We start from the raw sequence: 6,936 nt of genomic DNA, 5'->3' as shown, positions 1-6,936 counted from the left end.
GACGCTTCGTAGAGTTCTGAAGGAGTACAGCCTAAAGCCTCTGCCTCCGTGGTGACCGAAAGGACCGCTGGATCGCCCTTAGGAGATGTTTCGGCCCACGATCACCACGGAGAGCCACAGACTGCAAGTGAAGTTCCCCGGCTTCCACTAGCCGACGCATAGTGGAATACCAGAACAATGCAGCAATACCCCCCCAAAAGGAACACATCGGCAGCTCCGAGTGAAAAGCATGATCGTAGGGGGGAGGGGGGGGGGGGGCGCTAATTTAGATGTCCCCCCCAATCCCCCCTCTCTGGGCCAGCTTGGCCCAGAGTGCTGGAAGAGGTCCACAGCTTCGAGGCCCTCATGCCACATGAAGGGGTCGGCGGAGAGCGCTCCGACTAGGATGGGCAAGCCAATTTCAGCCTGTAAGAACCCGAGTAGTGTCCAGGAATTTACATCCAAACACCTTAAACCTTTGTCCTCTCACTTCTCTTGTAATTCATCACCTCCCCCCAAGTATTCACATGGCTGTGCTAACATACAAAATGGCTTCCAGAAGGCCATCTGTCTGCTCCAGAATAACCATCCGTTGTTCCTTTGTCCCTCTTAGAAACTACCGCCTTTTTCTCATGTTACATGTCTTTACCTTGGCCACGCCTGCCATTCATTTTCTCATGTCACATGTCTTTACTCTTGGCCACGCCTGCCATTCATGTACAATGCAGTAGCCAATCACATCCTGGAAGCACTGTACCTTTGTTTTGATTGCATATAAGCCACCGCAATACCCATGAACGGCACTTCTCTGACGAAACCACCTTTGTTGCGTTGTTCAGGAAGTCCTTGAGCACGTATTGTTTTTCACAATAAACCAGACTTAACCTTTTGAACGTATCTTGGTAAATCTTTTGACTAGACCAGTTTAAAATACTATCACAGTTGGCGAACGGGAATGGTAAATGGGAGAACTGCCTGCGTGTTGCTTCGGGATTCCAGTGGATGAACTGATCGACAGACGTGTCGGTCCATAGTGGGCGTTGGAAAATCAATTTTCTCTCTTGCGCCAGAGCGCACGCCGAGATTATTTCCTCAGTTCTACCACTGGATTCTTGAGGCTCACAGGTACGTTTAAACGAACCCTCTTATGGTTCTGAGTTGTATTTGCCTTGATTTGGTTCAGTTGTGTTGGTCTGGAGTGTTGAAAACAGGAACCCCAGCGTGGGTATTTAGTCCTACCGAGGGTAGGGCGAGCATTGTTGATGTTTCGTTTCAGAACGATACCAACTAGCTTAAGCCTCATTGTTGATGTTTCGTTTCAGAACGATACCAACTAGCTTAAGCCCCGTTTGTTGATGTTCGTGTTAGCACGATTGCCAACTAGCTTCGAAGTGATTGTTGATGTTTCGTTGAAGAACGATTACCAACGAGCTGTAGCTACGGGAGTGATTGAGAGTTTTTGCAATCCGCGTTTCTTGGAGAAACGTTTTCCCCTTTGATCCCGGGTGACTTGGTAAACCTAACGAGAAGTTAGCTTTGACCAAGTTGGTAAACCTAACGAAAGTTAGCTTTGACCAAGTGGCTGTACAGTATTTGGTAGGATCTAGACATCCGGTTTAGCCTTGACCAAGTTGCTGGTGCAGCCGGGCATGCTTGTTGTAAACGTGAGCGCTTTGTTTCGTCTTATGTGTCTTATGTGTTCTCTGTTTGAGCCTCGGCTCTTGATTTGTATTGTTTGTTACGCGCGCCATGGATCCAGGAAAAAAGTATTGTAAGTCTTTTTGTACACTTTTTAGACTGTTAACATTCTGCTAGATTCCAGTAGGCTAGCTGGTTGTCTAGGAGACGCCGGAAAACAGCTCTCGCGGTGATCCGCCTTGAGACAGAGAACAAAGAACTTCCTGACTGGGTGAGTCGAATTTAATGTGTCTTTGTTTCTTTCGAAATTGTATTCTTTCCCGCCGTGAGTTAACCATAAGGTTTCCTTTCATTGCTGTTTTGGGGTTTTAGGCTGCGTCGTGGTTATTAGGGATTTGTTTCTTTAAATTTCCCCGCGCTGCCAAAGACAACTTCCGGGTCATACATGCAACATTTTGGGAGCACCACTAGGTGTCCCTGTAACGCCAGCTATTAAAATATGCTATATGCAACAGGATTCTACTGCTAACTTGCATTTTTCTAGCCCTGAGGAGATTGTCGCGCTGAAGCATTATTCTGCGAGCGTTTGTTGGCAGATTTCGTTATGTGCTAAAGCATTTTCGATTTCTTACATCCCCATCTGACAATTTAGTGTTAAATTCTAAGATTCGGGCTCAGCTAGAGGTGGTTGAGATGATTAGGTTAAGGGAAAAGCCTGTTAATTCTATAGACTGGTCTGTTTTTAAGATTTGGGAGAGAGTAGCACGAGAGCGGGTTTTTAGGTCAGGAAGGAAAGATAAGGAGATTCAGCAAACAGTCTCTCCGCCATTTCCCCAGCAGAATAACTCTGATTTAAAATTAGATTCCCCCCTCGACTCGTTGCTCTGTGCTCACACCCAACCAGGCTGTTGCTGCTCCCGCATTTAGCCACGCCCTTTCTCTCTCCCCTCTACAATACGAGTTAAGCGCGCCCCTTTCTACGAGGTATTCGTCCGAACAGGTCAGGAAGGAAGAGCCTCCGATTTGGGGTCGAGCGCCACCTGCTGGAGTTCCCTTGAACAACCCACTAGGGAGATTTTAACTAGCCAAGATAGAGATATATATATAATTTTTAAGGTAAATAAACAGGATGAAATAGATGTAGAGCCTTTGAGTCTTAAGTTGTTGTTAATGTTTCTGAGCGGATCTTTTAGGTATTGGTGCGAACTCAAAAGTCTGACAGGGTTTTGAATGTGTGTTTGATTCAGGAGTTTGTTTCAATAGTCAATGAATGGCCATAAGCTGTTCGTTTTATGCATTCTACTGTATGAATTTCATTCATATAATGATGATGTGTTTTTTGAGGAGTTGGCTTTAGGCCTTCCCCTCTGCTATTGAACCCAGTCTGTGTTTGAGTCTTATTTTTCAGGTGCTATGGACCCTGGGCGGCAGGTCTTTGAGGAGCCTGGATCATGCCTTCCTGGGAACTGCTTGGAACCTGCTGTTTGTCTGTTTAACTGTTGTTTGTTTTGTCTCTCTTTCTGATATGTAACTTAAGACATAAGGTTGGTGCATAATAGTGGGGGGAATAGATAAGGGTTGCCAGTGTCTTAATCTGAATGCAGCATCTCATAACCCAATTATATATATTTTTTAAATGGTTATGTTAAATATCTCATGTTTATAGTTTGAGGCACATTCATCGGGCCTGAGTGTTTTTTCTGAGTGTTTTTACAGACAACTGTCGTTCCGGGAGTGATGGGTGAATGCCGAACCAGGAGACGGGCACAGGACCGGAGGTGGAGATGGAGGTTACTGGCCTGTTTCCCTACAGATGGGCGATCTGGGGTTCGTGAGATACAAGGCCAACGCCATGTCACCAACTCACTGTGAGCGACAGATAAGTATGAAACAGAGAAGAGACCATTTTGTCCGAAGCAGTGCCCAAATACTCTGTCCTCAAATGCAGAAGAGGGAGGTTTTAGATATACAAATTTTAGCTCTACAAATGAAGCTTTGATAGAGTTTTTTGATTAGTTAATTGTAAATGAAGCCAGTTCATTTTAGTGTCATTTTCTTTGCCCCATCTCTATTTTTTATCCTGACTTCAGGAAATTTTTGCTTTCACCCTTAGGGGGTGTTGTTTTGTTGAGACGAGAATGTGGTTATTTTTATTTTATTTTCATAAAATCGCGAGAGAAATTCTAGAGCCAAATCCAATTGCCTTGATCATGACTGGGGACTGGGCGTGTTAAAGTCATTCTAACACTGCCCCTGATGTCACTGTAGGCTACTGCAGACTGGCTCTAAATGACACTTGAACAGACACCAAGTTTTCCTGACTGAATAACAACATTTTTTCCCCAAAGCAGGAGCTTGCGCTTAACCATGTTTCTGAGTATCTCCAACAGACTGCTGATAACCGTTCCTGACCAAGGAGGGGAACAGGGAGACCAGAGGACTCTCCTTTTGCTCTTCTGTTTTGTCTCTGTTTGTCTCTCTCATCTGTGGATCCACAGACGGAGCACTTCATCAGCCTGTACTGGGGGAGCGGGAGCGCCGAGGTGGACCTCCAGCAGCACGACCCGGGCCGACCCTACGTGGAGCAGTACAGGGATGGACCGGGTTCAGTTCAAGAGCCTGTACGTGCTGCTGGCGCCCTGGCTGTGTGGTGTCCCACCGCACCTTCACCCTGCTGAACCAGGACAGGGACTCCCTCCTCACCTTCCGAGAGCTCGCTGGCTGACCGCTCTATGTGGACCTGCCCAGTGGGGAGACAAGAGACTACCAGGAGCAGATAAGCAGCCTGAGAACAGGCCAGAAAACATGGAAGAGAAGTAGATGTTCCGGGAGGAACCTACCCGTCAAAAATGGAACTGTCAGCACATCCTCGGCCAAGTGGGCCATGGGAACATGTAATAATGGATTTTATTGAACTCTCTCCATGCCAGGGATGTCTTCAACAGAGTGAGGACCGCCTTCCTGAGGCTAAGGAGGGGTTCCTGCATCACATCTCTCCTGGGGATTGGGTCCTGGTCCACGACCACAGACGAAGGAGCTGGAACTCGCCGAAGTGCCGTACCAGGTTCTACTCACCACGCAGACAGCGATCTGAGAGGACTTCGTGGATCCATGCAAGCCATTGCCGACGGGTCCAAGCAGCAGAGGACGGTCCACCAGGGGATCGCCAACACCAGGAGATCAAGGATGCAGCTGAACCAGAGGGCTCAGAGGCCAAAGCCATGAGCTGCCACAACTGTCCTCTCCTCTGACGAGGAATCGGAGAAAAAATGACCTTGCTGGTCACCTCCTTCTCATGATCGTTATGATGGCAACATGGAGAAACTCCACAGCCATGACCTCACAAGATGCACCACACACGCACACACACCTGCACACACTGCAACTAACATTGAACATAACTGATTTCAAACAACGCGACATTGAAGTTGCGATCTAGAAGAGAAGACGCCTTGCATTCCCCAGTGACATTCTATTGCCCAAAAGAGAAGTGTCACCTAAATGACTGTTGGATATACACTGAACAAGAGTGACCTTGACAGCCACCGCCACACTCTCCTCTCCTCTGATGAGCAATCGGAGACTGACCTTGCCGGTCACCTCCTTCTTGTGGTTGTGGTATGACAACATGGACAATCTCAACAGCAATGACTGCATCTAATCGCACACACTGGAACCTACATTAAACATTCAGAGACGCACACATGGAAGCTATGTTCCATAGGACATCACATGCGATTAATCACAAGAGTGAATGAACTTTGAAATAATCTGAAAAATATCATATTTGTTTACAAGAGTTACAATGGTTGAAACATGAGTTGATAAATAAGTTTGGGTTTTTCCTCTAAATTGACCAAGAGGTTTTTTGCCTTTCTTACACTGGTAACCATTTATTTTTTTTGCCTTGTTAAATCAAGTTTTTGGTGAATGGTTGTCCACTCTTAGACTATAAATAGTATATAATCATTTCATCTTTTTTATCTTGTTTCCTGTCAAATTTCTGAAACAAGGGGTTTTGGTGCGTGATTTTGCACGTGGAAAGAAAATAATAAAAAAGAAAAACATTTTTTTTTTTTTTTTTTTTTGCTCCACCTAGTGGAGAGATTATTTCCTTTCCACATGTATAGCATAGCTGACTGTTTACACTGTGTTTGGATTTTATATTTTATTTTTGTGTACCTGTTCAGGCACAAATGGGGGATTGTCCAGGAATTTACATCCAAACACCTTAAACCTTTGTCCTCTCACTTCTCTTGTAATTCATCACCTCCCCCCAAGTATTCACATGGCTGTGCTAACATACAAAATGGCTTCCAGAAGGCCATCTGTCTGCTCCAGAATAACCATCCGTTGTTCCTTTGTCCCTCTTAGAAACTACCGCCTTTTTCTCATGTCACATGTCTTTACTCTTGGCCACGCCTGCCATTCATTTTCTCATGTCACATGTCTTTACTCTTGGCCACGCCTGCCATTCATGTACAATGCAGTAGCCAATCACATCCTGGAAGCACTGTACCTTTGTTTTGATTGCATATAAGCCACCGCAATACCCATGAACGGCACTTCTCTGACGAAACCACCTTTGTTGCGTTGTTCAGGAAGTCCTTGAGCACGTATTGTTTTTCACAATAAACCAGACTTAACCTTTTGAACGTATCTTGGTAAATCTTTTGACTAGACCAGTTTAAAATACTATCACAGTAGCCAGCAGGGGGAGCCCATACCAACAAACATGCTGTTTCACCAAGCCCCCAGTGTTCGAACTCAAGTGAAGGCCTACCAAACCGCGCCATCCCGGCAAACCCCGCGCCACCTGACGCACGCCCGGCGACCCCCGCGACCGCACTCCCCTCAGAAAAACACAACTGCGCAAGCACAAAAGCCACCGGACACACGCCAGACGACGCAGAACCGCCAAGACGGCGCAAGCGGTCAGTGAATGGAGTGCTGTATCCATTCTATTAATACAACCATGTGTTTCACACAACAATTACACTATGCATCCATATAACATTGACGGATAAGACTTTTGAATAGGCCAATTTTAAAATACTAAAAATAAGGATATATTTGGCCATTGTTCAAACATTTGGAATGTAGTGTACACATGCATTTATGCAAAAACCCCAAATTAAGAGATTTTAGTGTTTTTAAAGTTGAATTAATAGCACACGGCTTAAAAAAAAGAAGAGTCATTTGGGGCGACCGTAATTTCTCAAAATTAACATATTTCCTTAACATTACTAATATTTTAACAAGTATCAGTAATTAAATAAACAATTTAAGAAAGACAGGCTTGTGTATCCTTTCATTTTT

Source organism: Borostomias antarcticus (assembly GCF_949987555.1).
Source record: "Borostomias antarcticus genome assembly, chromosome: 3".
Lineage (NCBI taxonomy): Eukaryota > Metazoa > Chordata > Actinopteri > Stomiiformes > Stomiidae > Borostomias > Borostomias antarcticus.
This window is presented reverse-complemented; position numbering follows the sequence as displayed.